Raw genomic sequence first — 23,118 nt, forward strand, 5'->3', positions numbered from 1 at the left:
AAATTCACCACTTTTAATAAGTTTTTTTTAATGCACACGTGATGTCTGTCACAATACAATCTAACAAAATCGTCTCGAATGAAGTTCAAGACAACTAAGCACTAAGAGAGCCATCATAGGGGAAAAACCAAATGAACTTTTTGGCCAACCCAATACTAAAGTTAAAAGATACACACTTATATTCTATAAACCCATCAATTTCATTTCTAATACATCAAGAAAATGGAAATACTTCAGTCTAACACAAGACATACGTAAGAATATTCACCACAGTTTTAGTAAAAATAGGCCGAAATTGAAAAACCTTCAAATATCTCTCCATCCACAGTAAAATGAGTGCTATATTTACATACATAGCAATAACAAAGAAATAACTACTGCTTAACACAACAGAAGTGATGACTCTCAGACCTCCTAATGAATCCACAGCAGCTACAAGGTCAGTACAGTAGTTACCTTTGGTGAAGGAGATACTGATGGGGCAGATAGAGTAAAAGAAATCTGCACGACGGCAAAAAATACTCTGTATCTTGATCTTGTTGGTAGTTATGTGGGTGAGTAATACACTAAAAATTAATGGACATGGATAGCCCTGGCCAGGTAGTTCAGCTGGTGAAGCCCTGCCCACATACACCAATGTTGTGGGTTCAATCTCTGGTCGAGGTGCATATGGGAATCAACCAATAAATGCACAAGTGAAACAACAAATCAATGTTCCTCTCTCCTCTCTTTCTAAAATCAATAAATATAAATTTCAGAAAATAAAAAGTGTTCCTGCTTAAAAAAAAAAGAAGAAAGAAAATTAATGATGGTAACAGAAATTAGAAAAGTGACTACCTGAGGCAGGAGACAGGAAAACTGAATAAAAGGACTGCCTGAGGGAACTTCTTTCTGGATGATAGATATTTCCTAAATCTTGACTGTGATGGTTATACGGTCATATAAAGGTGTCAAAATTATACACTTCAGGTGTTTATTTTATTGGAAGTAAATTATACCTAAGTTAAAAGAAAGCGTACTGTTATACATTTAAAATATCTGTACTTAAGTAACAGCTATCAGAAATGAGTAACATAAAAGATGCTCAACCTCACCCAAAAAAATTAGAAGGAAATTAAATATCACCTTTACCATCAGATTAGTGAAGAGCAAAACATTTGGTAACACTATGTTGGCAAGAGTGTGGGCAAAGAGACTGGCATTGAGAACAGGGGCATAAACTGAGAGAGCCTCAGTGAAGTCATTCTAAAGTAACTACCCCACTTACACAGTTCCAATGCTAGTTATACATGGTACTGTTATACACACAAATATTTACTTCTGTAAATGTCTGAAATATGCAATAATCATAATTCCCTCTAAAAAATACCTAAATGTGAATTAAAATTGTTTTACTTTCTTTTGATCCTTAAAAAGTAGCAACGATCTGAATTAATTATAATTGAACAGTGAATATTTGCTGCATGACTTTTTCCAAGCCCAAAAAAGATATACAAATTCTGTCCAAAAGTTATCCAGCCATGTTACATAAAAAAGAGACAGTTATTGAAAAAGATACAAGTAACATTGTATATAGGACAATGATGCCTCAGTCCCCTTCAAAGTAGGCATCTTGGGAACTCACACAGTTCTCCCAATTGCCATCAGCCATCCCATCATGTTTTTCTGAATCTCTTCGATGGTCTTAAGTCTCTTCCATTTCAAAGGTGATTTTAGTTTTAGGAAAAGCCAGAGGTCACAGGAGCCAAATCTGAGCTGTAGTGAGTCACCTGGGTGATTTGATGTTTCATGTAAAACCTCTGTACAAGACGTGATGCATGAGCAGGCACGTTGTTGTTATGACGTTGCCAATTACCAGAAGTCTCCTGAATCACTCCAGTAGTTTCCATGGAGGAATATTCAAGAATAATGCAAAATCTGATACAGATTCATTGCTCTACTTGCTCAGTCATTTTGAATGCAATGGCCACACAGTACACATGCTCACTCAACAGTATCTACCACCCCCACTGACCAGTACAGTGAAGTCATCACTGTTCACACATGCACATTCCAGTCCACTCTCCTTGGCTGCCAGGTTACACTGATGTCCCGCAAACTGTTCTCATTATATTAACAATGCCTGGACTGCCTCTCAAACTGACTTCGTATACCTCTCCTCACCTCAGATATGCTACCAATATATTCCAGGAAAAAAATATTTTTCTTCAACCACAGAATAGCAACAAATTGTCTATAGAGAAAGAGCAAATAAATTATGTACTCAACATCGACCAATTTTATACATGCATACATTCAGCAATATCTTAAAATGATACCTAAAATAACATTTCCAAATCCTTTTTTCACAGTTAAGTAAAATTCATTGTGGTTTGGTCAATTATGGCTTTTTGACTTGACACTAAAAATGTGTTCGTGTTTAGGATTACTACAATGTTTGCTGTTTCTTTTTATATTCTTTTTCAATCTTTTACAACGGTAAAAATATGAATGATAGTACTATAATTTTACTTACCTTAATGATTTCCTCCTCTTATTATCTAAAACTTTGTTACAGGACAAAAACTCTATTATAGGTTTTTGTAATTACTGCTTTAAACTTCCAAAACTATAAAATAGGAAACAATCCACAACTTTCAATATCTTTATAGTTAAGCTAAATTCTTAAGATGTGATGACATAAATACATAAACACCCTTATGTTGGATGTTAAGTACATTAGGTAGTGAAAACCACGGCTTCTGTCTCAGGTAAAGTAATTTTTAAATATAATTAAGAAAATAGATTCATTAAGTGTTTACCTGGCTACACCCAGCTACATAAAGTTCTAAGACAAGGGAGGACCCCAAAAAAGCCAGAATTATCTCATGGAGGGTGGGCCCCTTGTAGTACAGGCTCCCTCCACTAGGTGAGTGTTCTGGAACTCATCTGTATCAGTGTTCCTACTGGCATTGTTTTGAGAGGCTGTTTTCTGCTTTAGTGATTTTTTTTTTGAAGACTTTCAACACGTTTACCCATTTCATGATGGGTGATTTACGCGCGCACCTGCCAATACTGCACTAAGTGTTATGCAATTTTGACAAAAAAACAGAACGGACCACCCCGTGTCCCTCCCTACCTATTCACATGATGTCACCCCAAGTGATTTTTTTTTTGTTTGTTTCCCCGGATGAGAAAAGTCCTCAAAGGGAAATGTTTTGCCCAAGTGGAAGAAATGAAACCAAAAAATGGCAGTAGCACTAAAAGACTCAAGATGGACAACATCAAAGGCTGTTCTGAGCAGTGGGAAAAAAATCTTTTGATAGGTGTATTGCATCAAATGGAGAGTACTTTGAAGGTGACTGAAAATTAAACATGTAAGAATAAATACATAATTTTCTGTAAATAAATTCTAGGTTTTTGGGGGTCCTCCCACATATTACTGCTTCCAATGAAAAAGAACCACTATGGAATAAACTGCATAATTACAAACCAGTTTCTAAATGTTCCAAATAAACATATTTCACAATTGCTACTGCTTCATTTAGTGTTCATTAATGAACAAACATGAACATACGGGAGTTTTCCCTTTCTACAAAGTGGTACATATTTAGTATTGAAATACCAACACCTACTTTTAAAAGTATATATAAATTTAAAATAACCAATTATTTCTGAAATACATTTACCAGTTGGATCCAAAAACTCCATTATTTGATTTACAATTTAAAACTTAGAGTATTCACTTCATTGAAATCTTTAGGCACTTCGTTGTTTCCTCTAGTAGAAAAATATAAATGGGATGGTGAGAGTTAAAATATTAACTTACTTTCTCTGCCTTTGCCTTACCAATCCATTTATGCACATAAATAAGTTAAAAAGTTTACTGAATGAACCCAAACAGAAAAAAGCTACAGGAGTTCATAACCAGTAAACCAGTATTACAAGAAACATGAAAAGGACTTCTTTAAAGAAATAAAAAGATCAAAACTGTGAATAAAATGGCAATAACTACCTATCAATAAGTACTCAAATGTAAATAGATTAAATGTTTCAATCAAAAGACAGGGTAGCTAAATGATGAGGTAAACAAGACTCACATATATGCTGCCTATCAGAGACCTGTTATGGATCAAAAGACATGCACAGGCTTGAAGGAACAGAAAAAGGCAGTTCTTGCTAATGGTATCCAAATAAACAAACAAACAAATAAATAAAGCTGGGACAACACTTGAGACAAAACCGACTTAAAAACCGAAGCTATATACTAAATGACAAAAAAGAACATTATATAATGATAAAGGGATCGATCCAACAAGAGAAAATAACCACTGCAAACATTTATACACCCAACATAGGAGCACCTAAATATATAATGCAAATATTAATGGACATGAAAGAGAGAGATCAACAGTAATACAGTCCTAGTACAGGACTTTAACACCCCACTGACATCAATGGATGTATCATCCAGAAAGAAAATCAACAGCAGCCTTAAATGACACACTAGACCAGATGGAGTTAATTGATGTTTTCAGACTATTTTACTGAAAAATGGCAGAATATATATTCTCTTCAAGCATACATGGAATTTTTTCCATGACATACCGCATTAGCCCATAAAACAAGTCTTTATAATTTTAAGAATATTAAAATCATATCAAGCATCATCTTCAATCACATGAAATTAGAAATCAATTATAAGAAAAAACTAAAACACACAAACACATGGAGGATAAATAACAAGCTACTAATCAATGAAAAGGTTAACAACAAGATCAAAGAAGAAATCTTGAGACAAATGATAATAAAAACACAACGACCCAAAAATCTATGGGACTCGGCCAAAGCAGTTCTAGGAGAGAAATTCATAGCAATACAGAGGCCCATCTCAAGAATCAAGAACACATTCAAATAATCTAACCTTAGAGTGAAAGTAACTATAAAAAGAACAATGCCCAAAATGAATAGAAGAAAGAAAATAATAACGATCAAAGAGTAATCAAACAAAATAGAGAGTAAAAAAATATAGAAGATCAATGAAACCAAGAGCTGGTTGAGCTGGTTCTTGGAAAGATAAACAAGATTGATAAACCTTTAACCAGACTCATTTAAAAAAAAAAAAAGCCCAATAAAATCAGAAATATGAAAGAGATGTGCAGACTAAGAATACAGAAATACCAATAATTATAGTATTTATATAATTTTAATTAAACAGTGCTTGAGATTAACTTTCCTACCTTATCAAACTGACATTCTAATGACTTTTATATTAATGTACAATCTATAGAAAAATTTTAGAATAAAAAAGTAACTAACCCAGAATGTAAGTTATACCCACTAGAAGCCTCATGAAATAGTAATACTAGATCAGTGTATTTTTCTTGTGACCATTCTCAAATAAGCACCTAATTTAATTATCCCTTGGTTTAGAATATCGTAATGACAAGGGGATTCCGTGTTCCCATCAGCAATTTCCCCCTTCCTCAGATTGTCCTTCTGCTTCTGTCCATTAGCTATTTTGAAATCAAATTAATTCCCCATTCCCACAAGCTCCCAATCTTCATACCCCTGTATACCTCAAAAAGAGCAGTTAACAAGCCAGAAGGAAGAAAACCTGGATTCTCAATTCTTTTCAATTACATTCTCTCCTGAATTTCCAATTGCTTTTCCCCCCCGAATTCAGAAAAGTAGAACAGTTATCAATGTTTGAACAATTACGTAATGTCGTTCTCACCTGTCACACCAACAGCTCACTTCTGTCCATTCCGTCCAGAGCTAAGCCCCTTTCTGTCCCAAACCATCATCTCATCCATCATACACTAGATCCAAGACAAACATAATCTTGTTTGTTCTGCTTAAAATCCTTCACCAGTTTTCTGTCACAGAAAAATGTCCGAACTCCGTTTCATAACAAAAAAAGTCACTTTGTGTCATGATCCCTTCTTACCTTTCCTATCCATTGACACTCTCCAACTTACAAACTATACACTACAGATAAAGCAAACTGTTTGCCAGAAAAGATCAACCTATTTGACATCTTTATTCCCTAATATATAGCCTCTCCTCTTATTATACCACTCATATATCTATTTTTATTGTAAATTATTTTAATGTATAGATTCTCAGTAAATACGTACACTTGTGGTTTATTTTAGCATTTAAAAAGTTATGAATGTGAATGGCATTTTTAATAGTACTTAAATACTTTCTGTACAATTTCAAAATGTGTAGTACACAGAGCAAAATAAAACCTGAAATACTGAAAAATTACTGACTTTGACATTCAACAATCATACATTAAAATAAGGGCATTTAAAAAATTCTCAAAAATATGTTTGATGCTATTTCTTTTCATTTTCTCTGCAATAAAATAGGATATAATAAATGCACCTGAACTCGGAGATTAATGGATAAAACAACAGAAGTTCCTTAAGATACTTAAAAAATATTTTCTATATAGCTGACCTGTTCAAAATCCAGGTGTCAGAGAAATGCAAATGTTTTCTTTAAGAAAAATCAGTTCAGGTAATGATGAACCTGAATAGATCAGCATTGTACACTTTCTATTTAATCTGACTAAACACTGACTTAATTTTTAAATTATATATTAAATCATAAGGTCAAAGAGCATAAATCCAGACGAGACCTCAGAGGGCCAGGTCAATGTTGTTTTGTTTTGTTTTGTTTGTAATCCTTACTTGAGAATGTTTATTGATTTGGGGGGGCGGGGAGGGAGGGAGGGAAGGGGGAGGAAACATCGATTGGTTGTTTTCTGTATGCACCCTGACTGGGGATCAAACCTGCAACCCAGGTTTGTGCCCTGACCGTGGATGGAACCTGCGAATTTTTGGCGTCCTGGTTGACGAATCAACTAAATGATGCATCTGGCCACGGCCCAGTTCCATTTTTTAAAGATGAAGCAACTGAAATCCAGAAAGACTACTATCTCAAGTCATTTTTTCTACACGGCTGTTTTCTTATTTTAGTGAGCTGATGAGGCACTGCTCAAAATAATAAGAATACGTAACTTGCTAATTCTTATATGCTAAAAAAATGTAATATATAGTTGGGATGAAGGTGGTTATCTTCTTCAGATATTAAAATAGCCCCTAAATATATCTAATTAACCTGTTGATAATTTTCTAACAGCTGCCCTCAAATACTGGTTTCCATTATCTGTTAAAATAGCAGAAGTAACATTAAAACTAAAACCAAAATAAAGAGCATCATTTTACTATATAGTTCGCTTTGAGAAGTTGAATTCATTTCAATACCTATATTAGCAATAGGTAGGGTACATAAAGTTACAATTACTATTATGAAAGACCTCAATTTTTCATTTTAAAAATGGATCTATATTTGAAAAGGTTGGAAACCACAGAGCAAAAAATAAAATTTAAAAAGTGCCAGTTCCATTGTAGTTAAAACAGAATTTTCAGTTAGCTTTTTATCATGGATTAAAAGCACAACTTTCCCCCGTATAAATGAACACACATTTGGGCTGAGGTGTGGGGGGGAGAGGCTGTTTGCCCAGCAGCTTCCTTGTTTACTCAACTGTCTTATCCACTGCTCTCCTCGCACTCCCACCAGGTACCTAGGAGCTGCCACAGTTTATATGTGGTCTCTGGCCATGGCGAGAACTTTCCCAAACCAAATTAATCAGAGCTTCAAGAACTTTCCAAACAAAACAAGTAAGAGGTAGTCCCTACTCTAAAGCAGGAGAAAATAATAAAAACTCTGGCACTGGCAAGTTATGTTTACCTCCCTGTCAAGAAAGCCAATCTACTATGAGAGAACGAAACTAACACACACACACAAAAAAACAAAAAACCAAAAAGCTGTTACCAGATACCTGGGTATCTGGTCACATTCAAATGGCCTAAAGCCTGGCTGACTCAATGCCATTCCTCTAGTTCAGTTATTCAATCAATTTTTGTATTCCATGTGCCAATAAATTCTCCTTTTTGAGTTAAGCGAATGTGAATTGAATTTCTATTGCACAGCTGAAAGAGTCCTGACTCATACACCAACTTTGGGAAATTGGCCATGATTATTCAAGACAATATCACAAGTAAATATAAGTAAAGCAAATTACAAAATCTCCACAACATATATAACCATAAATGTGTGCAACCTAGCCCTCATCACGCTACTTGAATGAAATATTTATCTTTAACTTAAGGAAAATGAAGTGTTAAACTCTTTAAATCTAGCAGTTATGATTAGCACAAGCACATTTTCAAATCTGAACAATCATCCATTTATTTTCTCCAGATTGATTCAAATACCATCTGTAAGTACATTCCTCCAAGAAAAGTGGGGGGCACTCACATAAGATCTCCAGGCCTCCAAATGTACATATCAATGTAGTAAATAAAGCCTCTTCCAACTCTCCCCAAATGCTACCTTTTAATGAATTATTTTCTGTGTTCTCTTGTAAAGATGAACCAATTTAACACCATCAGCTAGTTGCAAAAACATTTCAGAGAACAATTTTACCCAGACATGTAACAGATCCTGTTTTAGGTCCTAAAGTTGTATGACAGAGCCCATATCTGTTCTCATGGAGGCTGAACGATAAAGGTGTGTATACAGACACATAAATATATACATATATGTATGAGTGACTTGTGCTCTCAGAAATGTTTTCATGATCAGCTGATCGCCTTAAACTGATTCACCCTTACAAAAGAACACTGGAAATGATGGATATATAGCAACGGTCAAGGCTAGTTCAGAGAGAGATAAGTGCTATGAGAAAAATAAAAGGGTCTTGTGACTGAAAACAGCTAAGGAGGGGGCAGCTACACTTCGCTGTGACCTCTCCAAGGTGATTGTCACTGGAGCTGAAACCTAAGTGACATAAAAGAATTAGCCATATCACAATCTCAGGGCCAAGCCGGAGGCACAGAGCAAAGCAATTAAGGCATTGAGATAGGAACAAGCTTGTACAGTGGGCGTGTAGCTGGTATGGCTCATCATAGCGAACAAGGGGGAGGGTGCTATGAAACACGGTAAGGTTTATGAGGTGGCCAAGGGCAAGATCTCATGACAGGGGGCTCACGGAGGCTAAGGAAAGGCATTTGAATTTTGTACTGAGTATGACAGAAAATCCACAGAGGAAGGGCATTAGGAAGAAAACTGACATTTACTGAGCATCTTATATAATTCCAGACAAAATCGTATGATAAATGTTTTTGTTATGCACTCTATAAAGCCATATATATTCATGTAAATTACACCATGTGCATGTATCATAGTATTTATCAAAAAATCAGTATGCTGCTATGTACAAACTTAAAAAAAAAAAAAGCCACTTTTCCTGTTACTACTAGTTCTCACTTGTAGGAAGTCACTTAAATGTTGATTTGTCAGACCAAAGGAACCAATCAACCAATGTTATCTACTAGCAACACACATGAGTCATCTGGAAGAAAATGCAAGAAAGGCAAATGAGACTAGATGAAATAAGGCAGCAAGCTATTCATGAGTATATGACCTAGTAAAATGAAACAAACCAAGTAGAGAAGCAACAAATTAGAAAACATACCCACATACAAGAAGCAGAGAGCCTCCTAATACAAAAGATTAAGTTATCTACTGAAACAAGAGTACACTCCAGCAGGTAAGTAAACAAGGGTAAAAAATACAAAAGCTTATAAAATAAGTTCTCTGTTCATGCCCCTATTTAATAGGACTTTGCCTGTTTTAACATTCAGAGAAAAATGAAAAGTAATGTTTCAAATGTACTATGCTTGATAATTTTTTATATCTGCTGAGTTTAAAATTTTTTAATTGTTATTTATAAGTAAAAATATTTATTAAAATATAATTGAAATACTGTGGCAATGATTTTAGTTCAAAGTTGTAAAACTGAAAGGTACCTTCCCTTACGGCAAATTCTGGCTTCCAGAACACAGCTCAACTATCTCCCTTCTGACAACTCACTCTCTCTGACAAAAGAATCTTCAATAAAAAATAGAGGCGGGGGTGCAGCTTCTACTTTGGAAAACGCCAAATACCAAGACTTCTTATCCCCACATTTCCACTCCAAACACCCAGTATCTCAAATTGTCCTGGATATTTTCACCAGGAGCCAGAAGTAGATGATGTTGCCCCAGCTCACCCTGACAGTGTTACCATAACCTACTCCTATTTCTTCCAACTCTGACCATCCTCTATCTTCCAACTCTGCCTCATCACCACTTACCATTAAATGAAAAGTTAATGCCACTGCCAGCCTGCATTCAACAGTAAAATCACAGGAAGAAGTAACAGGATGTTCACACTCTAGAACGTGGGCAGTAGCAGATCAGAGGAGCAGGTCAGAACTAAGAGCCAATCTGGGCCACAGAAACACCTGTACAGTAAGGGCTGGTTTTAAGAGACAAAGGGCATGGAGTGTGCACATGCTCTGAGCCCTTAGGTAAGGCCAAGATCAAAGGGGAGAGAGCATTAGTTTGTGTACAGGCTAAGCGCACAGGCTATGATCAAGAACCAGGAGTAAAAGTCATGCAAGAGTAGCATGATCAGTATCAGGTAAAGGCCAGGGTTCCAATTAGGGAAGGAAAAAAGGACCAAGGGGAAATAAACTAGAAAGAGCACAGGAGTATCAGGAACATGTGGACAAGTCCACACAACAATCCAATTCAAATTTAACCACTATCGTCAGGTCACAGTCTTTGTTTCTTTGAACCAAGCCTTTGAGCATATTCACTGTCTGTCTCTGCAGACGCCAAAGCTGTGGAGCAGGATACTAGGTTATCAAGCAGGCCTCCACAATTCTTACAATATGAACACAGTGAGTTCAAGGGTCCATGAAACTATAAAAATGAATGAAGCTCTTTTCTAAATTTGTGTATTTGAATCACCCTGCATGTTTTTAAACAAACATAAGAGTACAGAAAATGCGTACCACATATTAAAGTATTATTTCCTGAAAGTTTCCTTTAGTATTTATGCACATATACCATCTTGTGTTATGTCATATGTATCTTAGTGAAAGTCCAAGTCAAAGTTTGCATAGTATGTAACACGCCTATTTGAAATGACTGATCTGTCCACATGCAGTATCCTATAAAAACCAGAGGAGTGTTTGATATCCCCGAGACCGAAAAAAGGGTATAGATTCTATTCCAGAAAGAAACAAGACTATTTTTTAAGAAAGGTAGCAACCTTTTTTTCTTGAAACATCACATCAAGATGTGACCAAATTTAGCTCAGACTGGCATGGCTCTGAGCCAGTGGACTGAGCGCTGGCCTGCAAACTGAAAGGGTGCTGGTTCAATTCCCAGTCAGGGCACATGCCTGAGTTGCTGGCCAGGTCCCCACTGAGCAAGGGGACCAATCGATGTTTCTCTTGTGCATCGATGTTTCTCTTGTACATCGATGTATTCTCTACCTTTCTCCCTCCCTTCCCCTCTCTAAAAATAAATTAAAAAATCTTTTTTAAAAAAATGACCAAATATATTATTGCAAAACAACATATGTATTAGAAGACATAACAGAGCTTCACAGCACACATTGTCATTTAGAGTGAGCAACAGAAGCTCAGTCACCAAATATACTAGTCTTAGCCCTCTCACTTGGGAATTCTAACCATTCCGCTCTCTGCAGTTGCCACAGGAAGCCATGACAGGTTTAGAGGAGGGGTGTCACTTTTCTGCCTGTCTCTACAGCTGTTCCCCCTGCAGCTAACAAAGGCACCAGATATTAGCTAACGTTTATTCAGTACTTCCGACATGCCAGACCCTGTAATAATTGCTTTACATGCATTCAACATTTCAATCCCCACAAATGCTCTACAAAGAAAATTATTAATTATTCTTTATTCCCATTTTTTTAGAGTGGAAACCAATTAAATAGTTGCACAATTTCTCAAAGCCATATAACAAGTAAGAGAGACAGGATTCAGAGATGAGCGCTTCACCACATTAACGCCCTATAGTTGGAGGTTACTGACAAAGAGCAGGCACAGACCCTACTTAGTTTTCTTATCACTAAAAAGAAAGGCAAGACTAGTGTCAAGTCACAGTAGCAGAATTAAATGCACAAACACAGGTGCTACCTTTCTCTGAGGTTGTTCCAAACTCAAGTTAAAACTGATGAGCACAACTACAAGGCAAGATTCTTTGGGTAAACTTAACAGCCAATGTACAATTACAAATGACACCAACTGCAACCAAAAATGGAATCAGAGTCTAATGTGTCTGTCCCTGGAATCAATAACACATACATCTAAATTCACAAGTCATGTTAGGATCCATGAAATGTCAGAATATATCTCAATAGTTCCACAAATCCCATTTTATCAAAGATTATCATTATTAAAATCTACTACTAAACCAAAAGGACTCCAATTTTTGCCTGATTTCCAAATCCTTGGCAAAACAACACAACCATAATCTCTTAAAGTTTGCACTGAATAAATTTCTAATTATCAACCTTGAATAGGACTCAAAAACACCAGCTATCACTAAATATTCTCATTGGTCTGATGTCCTAATCACAAAACAGAACCAACATTTTTAATCGTACCAGTACCTCTAATTCTACCAATAAATCTGAGAAGAGTATGTGCATGCAGAAATATACAGTTTCAGCTCTTTAAAAACTGACCGAAAAGCACAGGAAAATAAGCAGTTTTCTCTTCTTTTGATGGCCCAAATTGAAACAAAAAGATTAAGAATTCTTAACTGGAAGCCTTGATTTTTCAACATTTCTATTTTTTACTTTTTGAAACAGTTAAAACACAAGATCCAAGCAGTTCAAAAGGTTACGCACAAAAATAAGTTCCTCCCAAATCAGACTTCGTGGTCTCCCCATCCCATCCCTGCCCCCAAAACCAGTTACTAGACTCTTGTGTACCCTTTTGGAGTCACTTTAAACACACAAAACAAGCATACATACATATACTTACACACATTCCATCATGTGTGTGTCCTTTCCAACTCCTCTTCCCCTTTCCAAGCTAAAATGGCAGCAGACTATAGAAGATCTCTGCCTCCCTGTTTTATCATTTAAATATATCTTCAAGAAGATCCTATAAATACTAACAAGAAAGTCATAAACATCAAATCTAAACAAATCTGTACAAGACCCATTCAATTCACACAAAACATCTCTCACCAGGTGTTAAAACTGGTGACCTCTGCTGGCAGGATACATGGAAGTCCAATGTCAAAAAATAATTCTGGGGAGGGCCTGTTAGTTTTTGTTTTTGCACAACAGGAAAACTGTTTCCCTGATACAATAGCAGACTGCACTCCTAACCTGTCTAGGACCTCACAAATGTACAGGGCTTACTAAGAAAAACAGAGAAAGGTGACTTCGATAAAACCCATCACTTTAGTAGAGAAAAATTATTTTAAGTATATAGTGTATTACATTTTTATAAGAAAAGGTGCCAAAGAATAGTGCCACAGCAACAAACAGCATCTAAAAATTCACACACGATAAATTCTGTCCCATAAAAGGAAAATTATATAGAAAAAGAAAAAAACAAAACGTTAAGGAAATTCATTATTATTCCTTAACTTATTCAATTATTATTCATTTATATTCACTTATTTTTTATTACTTCAAAAACCCAAAGTAGATAACCCAACTGCCTTATACTGTGAGTTAATGACATCTAACAGCAAAATAGAGATGGAACAAAATTAGTATATACTCTACAAGATTACCCTGTTCAAATTAAGGGGAAAGAATAAAACACCTCTCCCTAACCCATAATCTGTGTTCTATTAGCAGTTAAAGGTAACCACCAAAATAGGCTGTAACTTCTCCAGCAAGGTGTTTGCTTATGCTAATATACTTTCTGACTATTCAGAAAATGCTAAGACAGAATGTGAGAATTTTAATACAAGAATTGACTATACAAGTCTTGGTTGAATGAATAAGCAAATTTTAGGTACTATTTCATGTGATCCCCTTAAACACATTTCTAGAAGCTAAATCATTTACCCACATATCTATGGCTTTGCAAAAACTGATAAAAAGTCATTTGCTTAATAATGAACCTATGTTAGAATTTGAAATGCTACACACCATTCAAGTAGATAAGCAGTAAGAACAAAAAACAGTCATTGATTACCTCATTATAATGTCCTATCATTGTGTTGAAAAGGACACAATGCAAAAAAAAGTGGAAAAGCTAAACTCATACCACCTTTGTTCTCAGACAAAATAAAAAACATATTACAAAGTAGATTTAAATCTAGTTCCTAAGAAGTAAAAGTTCTTCAGTTGTAAGGCAATTAAAAAATTTAAACATCTTTATTTTTTTCCTAAAATTTCACAGTACAATGTACCATTTCATAAAAAGAATTATTCTATTAAGGTACTGGAATGACCATCTCTGACCTGTACTCCTCATGTTTTTTAAATTCTATCTCCTAAAAGAAATTTTCATAGGTACAGAAAGAAAAAAAGTGGCAAACTCCCAGTTTAAACATTCAATACCTACTCTTCCTCATTCCTCAAACTATTAATTACACACAAATCTTTTCCTTAATCTGTATATTTTCTACATTTACTAATATTTAATTGTTGATCTTTCAGCATAACTTTTACAGTTTGATTATATTAATTCTGTGGCAAGAATCTAAGCAAGCCCTCAGAAAGCAGGGTAGCCCTGGCTGGTCCTCAGTGGATTGAACCAAAGGGTCCCTGGTTCAATTCCCAGTCAGTTGCTGCTGGCCAGGTCCCTAGTTGGGGGCCCGAGAGAAGCAGCTACACACATTGATGTTTCTCTCCCTATTTCCCTCCTTTTCTCTGCAAATAAATTTTTTAAATCTAATTTAAAGAAAGCATGGTTACACAGAACTCATTTTGTTTGATGCAACTAAAAATCATGCTAAAAACATGTTAAAACTTTAAATATTAAAAATTTCAGAAGGATATAACCAGGTCAGTTGCATTTAGAATACATTATGTGGGTTGTTCGTAACCAACATAGCACAGCCTTACCATAAAAACCTATCAAAATGAGATGGTGACAATGACATTCTTTTGGTAGATTACACCCACTTATATAATAGATACACCCTATACTGAATGTTAATACATTTAACATTTGATACATTTAACAGTTAATACATTGAGCCATTTGAGTCATTTGACAATGGCTCAAATGGGACTCCAATATCATCAGAATGCTGTCACACATACTGAGAACTGAAAACAAAATCTTATTTAGGCACACTAACAAGAAAATAGTGAGCAAAATAGCCTGAGAAGTTAAAAATAAATAAAGTCCAAAAGCTTAAGTTATAACTGGCACAAAGATAACCAAATAAAACCAACTTAATGTGACATGATTCCCAACTAGAGGAGGTTTTTCACCAGTACTGAGGCTACCACTCCTGAATTAAGATAAAATTTTCATTTTACTCTGTTTTGACTATGTTAAAAAAAAAAAAAATCAGATTAACAGTTCAATGTGATGGTAGTTAAACCTACATCTTCAAGACCTAATTCAAAAAGAAGCTTCCTGCCACATCACCAGGGCTGTTATTTTAGCTCTGGCCCTTTTGACATGAAGATGGTATGAAAGAAAGTCAAGAATTCTGCTAAATACTTTTTTTTAAAGGCCCAAGAAATATGACATGTAGTTGGGGTGATGTGACAGTGAGTTATTATGTCATTTGTGATATTTACTAAATCAGTGGAATCTCAGAGAAAAAATATCCTGAGTCAGGATGGCCAGAAAAAGCTTCGTGGAAGAAGTGGTACTGAAATCAGGCCATAAAAAGGACAAAGGGAAGGAACAACATGAGCAAAAGCAACGGAGTAATGAGTATGGAAAACTGCACTATTTGATAGGCAGGCAAGAATCCCAGTTGGGAGAGTGGGACATTAAGCTGAATAGGTAGAAGGGAGCCTTAAAAGCCAGACTGAAACAGATGAGCTCGATCCAGTTGGCAAAAGGAAGCCATAATGGGTTCTCCAGCAAGGAAACTGACATGATGAAATCCATATTTTAAATAAACATACTGTCAGTAGTTACAGAAGATAGGTGGAGAAAAAAGGCTGCTCAGGGCAACCAACTAGAAAATTAATGCAATAACCCAGACCAAAAACTACTCATTCATTTCTTCTTTCATTCACTCACTCACTGAGAAGACAGTAGACTGGCTAAAACACAGACATGCTGGGCCTAATGCCCCTTACTACCCGAGCCTTGGTTTCCCCACTGGTAAAATCAGGGTATCACCCACTCAGATTTCAAAAGTATCTGACAAAACATCTGTGTAGTCCTGACACACAGAACTCTAATAGTAGTTGTTAACATTACTGCTGAATTAAGAATGGCAAAAAAATGGGAAGTAAAAATAAGACAAGGCTCACAGATATTTTAGAGGAACAGGACTTCCAAGTAGAACAGTCTTGACAGCAGCTGAAATATGGAGCAAGAACACAAATGAAAGGTCAAGGCTGGAGAAACAATAACCCAATCGAAGTAATCGCTCCAATCCAAAAAGCAAATCCTAGGTACTGCCAAACCTGGCCTTGAAAAACAAACAAAAAAAATTTTTAAGTTGGAAAATATTTCAAATGGTACAAGTGGATCTAAAAAGTCAAAGCCCAAGTGACAGAATAGCAACAAAGGCATGCAAAGGACGCACCACTGTCCCTACACCAACCATGTAACTTGGTATTATCAAAAACCAATCTAATTCTTCAAGGTAAGACTTAAACCACAACTTGAAGAGTAAACAAATTAAGCCAAGTTTATTTCAAATACTTTGAAAAGGAACTTTGGAAATAAAGCTGCCAAATATTACCTATGACATTATGTCCCCACTTAAAGTAAGTAACAAGCAAATAAAATGTAACACAATGAGCAAACTTCAAGTCCAAACCCATAATCCTCATCATTATAAATACCTTACATTTACATAATGCTTGCTGTATGTCAAATACTGTTCTCAGCATTTTACACACACACTCTTCTCAATCCTCTCAACTCTACAAAGTCTACTGTCCCGATGACACAGAGGAGGAAACGGAGATACAGAGGGAGTTACTTCCCTGAGGTCACATACAGTAAAGTACCTGAGCTGGAACCCAGGCAGCGGGCCTCAGGGACCTCTGATGTAATCAACTACACTACACCAGTCACATGATATTTCTAATCCAATGAATATGTACTGTGAGGATAGGTGGGCATAGTGTTATTTCCTTTTCCTTCTTAATTGAAGGCATGACACTGCATTTCCTTATTTCTGTGGGCAGTACACCTGGAGAAGTCACTTCACCACTGTTGACCTTAGGCTGGAAAACATAGCAGTTGACAAAATTGCATTTTACCACACAGTTCTACAAATTTAAGCACAGTGATGTTTGAATCCCATGAATTTCATTTATCCATACAATCACCTGACCCAGCTGGTAGAGAAAAACAAGTACAGAATTATAAACTTGATTAGAAACACTAGTTTTTGCAAGCACATCTATAGAGAAGACTGACAAAACAGCTGGAAAAACTTGGCACAGCTACTGCCATCTAGAAAGACCACGGATACGGCTCACACAGACCTAGGTCTGGATTCCAGTGATCATTTTGTGGCCTTGGGTAAGTTAACTAACTTCTTTGCACCTGTTTTCATTATCCACACACAAAAAAGGTCCAATCTTACCCATCCATCTCATAGGATTAGCCTGAGGTATAACTGGCAAAGAAGGCAACTCTCACCTTTCCTAGAGTATAGCCCACGCAGAGTCCCTTTCCTATGTGGCTCTTCATAACTGGGCAAAATTCACTGTACTCTAGCAGAGTCCAATCCAAGGTGGTGAACAGCAAACTTCTCCAACTCTCTCACACAGTTTTTTTTTTTTTTTTTTTTTTGAAGGAAAGAAAGAAATTTCAAGTTTCTGTTGGTGATAGAGCAGGAGATGCCACCATGGTGATCTCCAAACAGGACCACACTCTGTCTTTACTATACAGCCCTAGGAGCCTAGCCCTTCTGTTTTATGGGAATGCATAAATGTCTCAATGTTAACTGTTTTCCTTTTTCGCATTTAGTGACCTACTATAAATGTTATTTGTGAAATGAGTCAAATTCACTTGTACTAGAAAAATACAAAGTCCCAGACAAGTGGCAGCATTTCTACCATCTCTCTCCCTTGACTTACTACCATTCACATCCCTCTCATTTTTTTTATTAATAAATACAGAAACTGAATAAAACCAACAAATTTTTCTACTACATGAAAATGCGTCGTTAGAAATTCTTCATAGTAACAATGCTATAGTAAATTGTAGGACGATTCCTTTGTCAGCTTCTCATTTGACAAGACTGTACTTATTGCAATAAGCGATCAGGTATATTTATTCAACAGGTTGTTGTTCAAAAGGTCCATTTTCATCAGCAACCCCTATGTTTATATTAAGCTTCTACCCTTTCTGCATATTAGCTTGAAAAGCTCACATTACACAGAAAGCAGTTACTTCTTGTTCCCTTGGTAGGCAAGCATCATGGTAATCATGATAAAACTTAATTATGTGCTGAGAACACAAGTAACAAAAAGATTCCTAGACACATCTAAAAACTTATTTAAATGTTTAACATTTTTTTGAAGCAAACAATGCAAAAATACAACCTTCATAAGGGGCAACTTCATTTATAATGTGTCTCCACTACATGAATAACCAAACATCACTCCGTTAACTGACGGTGAGCTGTAATAATTTTTAAGCCATCAACGAGTCCTTTAATTAAGTTTCTTTAATAGTAAGAAAAACTTTTTCCATTGTAGATATTGTTTTCACCCCAATACAGGTTAGTATTTTTCCTTATAGGTCTGATTCCAACAACTCAAATAGCAAAAACAGTAGTTATTTATGGGTTTAATGGCTGTGATTACACGTTCATCAGACAGTGCATGATAAAAGCACTGGAAAAATATATTCAAAACAAGCAGGAAAACCTCAATTTAAGAGCAAAAAGTATAAACAACGCCATCACATGCCTAACCACTCTCAGGCGTATTTCTACCTACCTCCGCCCCTCCTCCACAGGTAAGTGCTAACTATTTCTGGAACCCTCAATGATAATTTTCGAAGCTTGCTTGCCATGAACTCCCATGATACAACCCAACATACACACCGTTTTCATGGAAACAAAGCTGCTCTATTTCCCCAGACTATAAACTTATTAAAATGGTGAGAACATACAGTCCCAGGAAAGTCAGAATTACTAAAATACACCAATGTAGCATGGGCCTGATTTAACAAAAATGAAAATAAACCATCCTGGGATATCCAAAAAATCACTCACAGTGTATCTTCAATGTGTAACCAGGATATTTATTACAATTTGTTTTAGGTAAGCAGAAGAAAACACCACCAGGGCCTTATATTTTCCAGTCTGATAAGAGAGTCTTTAGGAGAAAAAGGGAGGAAAATAACTACTTAGTTACATGAGGTGGGGGTCCATTCAAACTAAAAATACCCCATCAATTCACTAACCATATTTTATTAACAAGCTTGTTTTGATCAACATAAGGTTCTTGTTTGGAAAACAAGAAAGCCAATAGTAAACTTTCCTAAGTCAGCTGTAAATTACATAGGTACTAAAACTATTCACCTTGGTGCATGCACCGTCCGAGGTTTTAAGTAAACTCCAGACGCTGAGAAAATCTAGTTTTTAACTAGGCACCCACCCTTGTCATTTACAATCACCAAAATATTTTAGAGAATGTTATGAGATAAACGAACAGGAACAATTTTAAAGAGCGATTACAACCCAAATTTTACATGAAACACACCATTTTCACAACCTAAATTTAATCTCGGTTACCACTGCAAAGTGATGCCTGTTTCAGCAAATTAGGAACTTCCAAAAATACTGACCATGTTAGCACATGCATGGCTTCCCTCGAGCTGCCACTTAAGATTAATATTTCACTTAAATAAAAATGTTTCTGTTCAAAAAATGACATCGATTGCAAAGAGGAAGTTACCGAGAAACCACTCTCACAACGTGGCCTTTTCACAGTCAGAAAATAATGTGACTATGTGCCACCCAAAACTTACCAGGAAACTGGCAATAACTTTGTCAATTCTACACTTCTGAACCCAACTTCAAAGAGACTCAAAATACCTCCTCAGGATGATAAAAAGCACTAAGTTACAAGTAAACACGTCCAGAAGTGCAGCCCCGCGGCCGCGCGCCCCTCCCCCGCCGGCGCCCCCGCCCGGGACCCGCGGCCCCAACAGCCGCCGGCAGCCTCCAGCACGCCGGACGGGGTCGTGGACGCGCCCAAGGTGGGAAGCAGATTTCCATTGCCGACTGAGGTTTAACAAAACAACGTGCAGCGAAAAGATCCCTCTCCTCTACTAAAAATAGGCTATAAAGGAGTCGGCCTCATGATGGCTCCTTGATTGAATTTGCTGCAAATTCTTTCCTGAAAGCCTCCCCCCCACAGACACACAAAAAGGGGGTGTAAATGCACGAAGGGTGGAAGAGGGGAAGGCCGAGGTGCACATTTTGGGGGACAACAACAACATAAGGGTAAGGATCCCCCGAAATCAGGAAAGGGTAGGGATTGGGCAGGCACGTGAGCATTTCAAAGAAGCCTCAGAGAGGAAAAAGGGGGGATGGGACACCCTAAATGCCTTCCCCTCATTCCCCTCCCCCACTCATACCCCGGCTCCCCAAAGGGCCAAGTAGAAAAAATGCCTGTTCCAGTTGCGCCCATTTCCCTGCGGCCCGGCGCCCCCCGACCGCCTCCGCCCGCGCCCCCCACCCCGGCCCGCGGTCGCCCCCACCCGGGGGTCCGGCCCCCAGCGCTTACCTGGAAACGGTGGCCTCGGACGCCGCTCCCCCCTCCCGGGAATGGAAGCACAAGGAAATTCCCCTCCTCGCCGCCGCCGCCGCCGCCTCCAACCACCCCCAAAATAACCCCTCCGGGGGGTGAGAGGCAATTATAACCCCGGCGAGCGGAGGGCGCGGGGGATGGGCGCCGGGCGGGCGGGGGCGGGGAGCGCGGCGCGGGTCCCCAGGTGGCGAGCGGAGGTGCTCCCGCCGCGGGGGGAGGGGCGGGGGCGCACGCGGCCGCCGGCAGGGGGAGCGGCGCGCGGGGGAAGGGCGCGAGCTGGGAGAGGAATTGAGGCAGAAGGTAAAAGCTGTTACTAAGGGAAAGAGCCAAACGGTTCGGAGCAGCCAACGGCTCAGACACTCAACACTGGGGAGAGAGGAATGGGGACCAGCCAGGCACAAATGAGCTCGCGAGGCCCGCGGCGGCGGCGGCGGCCGCGCAGCAAAACAAACCCGAGCGGCCTGCGCCGGGCGGGCGCGCGGGGGAGGGGCTGGCGGGGGAGGGGCGCCGCGGACGCTAGGAGGAGGAGGTGGCGGCGGCGCGGCAGTCAAGAGAGAGTAGGGGGTGCGCCTCTGCCGGTCTCGTTCCTCTTGCTCCCTCCCGCCCGCCCCGGCGACGCTGGGGGCTGGGCATGTGCGGCGCAGTCTTTTAAAAATAAAGACCCGCAGGCGCTCGGAGGCGCCTCCAGGGTACTGGCCGCCCCACCCCCACTGCCGCGCTGCCCGGTGCAGAACCGCTTGGGTGGGTGTGGGCCCGCGGCCCGAGGCCCAGTGGAGGCGAGGAGGCTCGCGCCGCAGCCAGTGTGGCAACGCGGGTTAACGTGACTGGGGAGGGCGTCCGGCTCCCGCGTGTTCGGGGGCAGCCTGTCCCTTCCTGGACTGGGTGAGCGCGTGAGCACACACACGCGGTGGGCATGTGCAGGGAGCGCGGCTAAGGCATCATATGGACTTCTGTGTGTAAAAAGATGTGCACACACCTTTGTGTATATAAATACATATGTTTCTCGGAAGCGTACCTGCAAATGTGCTTTATCTGTAATAAGCAATCTTTAAAATGTAATCCAGAGCACGGGATTTGTAAAGAAAACACAGGCACACAAGGAAAGGTTTTTGATACTAAACACAAAGCTGTAATTGAAGTGTTTATGCCCAAATGTACTGTGAATCAAACATATGGTGATATTTATCGTCTGGTGGGTCTGTTTGAAAGGTTTGATCCATCAGTTATCATTTCACAAAAATAAATAATGTAACTAGGTGATTACTAAATACAGGGGTGGACAAAAGTCGGTTTGCAGTTGCATTGTGAAAATTTTTTGAGTTAATAAAGCTATAGTAATAATCATAACCACAGGCACAACTGTAAACCGACTTTTGCCCACCCTTGTATATACTTGTAGGGCAGCGTCCACAAAAGTTTACACACTTCGTGTACTCTTTGCATATGTGTAACACATAAAGGCTGTTTATAAAGTGTAACTTGGGTGAGTGATGATGTGACAATAAGATTGAGGAAGAGGGTGCAGCCGGTTGTTTTTCAGAAGTAGGCACCTCACAGTTTTTTAAGACAAATGTGTTAATCTTCCTAAGGCCTTCAGAAAGGGGGGGCGGTGGCTGGAAGGGGGGCGGTTTCTTTTAAGGCCTTTGTATAAGCTTAGAGCATAAAAAGCAGCTACCCTTTTAAGATATGACCTGAAACCTGTTTGTTATTATTTTAAATTACTACTGTCTTCAAAGTAAAAGAACATTTTTCTGCAGCCTTTTTACATGAAGAGTCCTGTTTTCATACTTTTATCACAATATTTGAAAATAGGTGTAGTCATTATTTTAGAGCAATAGTCTCCTCTTAATATCAAAGATCTAAATTTTCACACACCCCCCCCCCGAAAAGTTCATTTGAAGTAACTTGTATGCATCTGGACTCAGGGAGGCCTAATAAGCTCAGTGATAAGACAGGTGCTTTTAGGGCCAAGGTCAAAGGCTCTTTTCCCTGATTAGCTCTTGCTTGGGGGTAGCAGCCAGAGTCTCCCCTGACCTGGGTGGGAGAATTCGGGGCAGAGGTGGGGCAGGAAAACCATCAGAGCAAAAAGGATTGGGATTGGAAGCTCCCTCCCAACCACAAAGTAAGTGTAAAGCACCCCAGTGGATTGGTGGATCGTCCTTGGAGCTATTTTCATATATGAAAGAGGGAATGTTAGATTAAACAATGTCACCCGATGGGAATTTAGATAACTGCAGGTTTCCAAAACACTGTGTTGAGTGTACCGGGAAACAGCACAAGGAAAGGGAGTATTGCAGTTCAGTAAAAGCC

General features: G+C 38.4%; 1 protein-coding gene across 2 annotated transcripts in view; it reads right to left on the reverse strand.

Annotated features, from left to right (window-relative positions):
* Positions 1-20,881, reverse strand: part of TBL1XR1 (TBL1X/Y related 1) — a 144,093-nt gene extending 123,212 nt beyond the window's left edge. The window contains exon 1 of one of the 2 annotated variants that reach the window (XM_054580666.1): positions 20,785-20,881. The gene's annotated coding sequence lies outside the window, so the exon portion shown is untranslated. The remainder of the gene's footprint in view (positions 1-20,784) is intronic. The other variant, XM_054580696.1, reaches the window with a different exon arrangement.
* Between the last annotated feature and the right edge of the window lie 2,237 nt (positions 20,882-23,118).

This window comes from Pteronotus mesoamericanus, unplaced genomic scaffold (assembly GCF_021234165.1).
Source record: "Pteronotus mesoamericanus isolate MK-2021 breed Mesoamerican mustached bat unplaced genomic scaffold, CSHL_Meso_final contig_116, whole genome shotgun sequence".
Classification (NCBI taxonomy): domain Eukaryota; kingdom Metazoa; phylum Chordata; class Mammalia; order Chiroptera; family Mormoopidae; genus Pteronotus; species Pteronotus mesoamericanus.